Genomic DNA, 508 nt, shown 5'->3' with positions numbered 1-508 from the left:
AAGATGAGTTCTTTTATGGTGAATGAAAGGCTTGATCCGACGAAGTAGGCCATTGAATAAACTCAAAACATTGACGGCAATGCTGCTGCCAGTTCTGTCGTAGTTTACCTTTTTCCTTCTTCTTTTAGTCCGTAGAAATAGTAATGTTGGTAGCCTTTGCTCATTAGCGCCACTTCTGTTCAGGAGAAGACTGCAACTAGTGTCGCGACCACCACGCGGGACTGTAAACAGTTACGTAGCTCTCATGACGTCACATAGAAATACAATTTAAAAAGGAGTTTAACAGAAATCCTGAGATGTGCGTGTCACGCAGGCAGTGTGCAAGCTCTAACCTGATAACATGGGAACCAAAATAAAAATGGACACGCCACACAGCTGACACACTCACGCCACGCAGGCAGTGTACAGGAGCCCTAAGGCTCATGGTGTAAGACAAGCACAGGGACTCAAGGCAGCCTTTCCAGAGACATTCAATGTCCATCGGTAGGTGAAGTGTGGTGGAGTTACA

This window comes from Etheostoma spectabile, chromosome 1 (genome assembly GCF_008692095.1).
Source record: "Etheostoma spectabile isolate EspeVRDwgs_2016 chromosome 1, UIUC_Espe_1.0, whole genome shotgun sequence".
Taxonomy (NCBI): domain Eukaryota; kingdom Metazoa; phylum Chordata; class Actinopteri; order Perciformes; family Percidae; genus Etheostoma; species Etheostoma spectabile.
Note: the sequence above shows the minus strand (reverse complement) of the source record.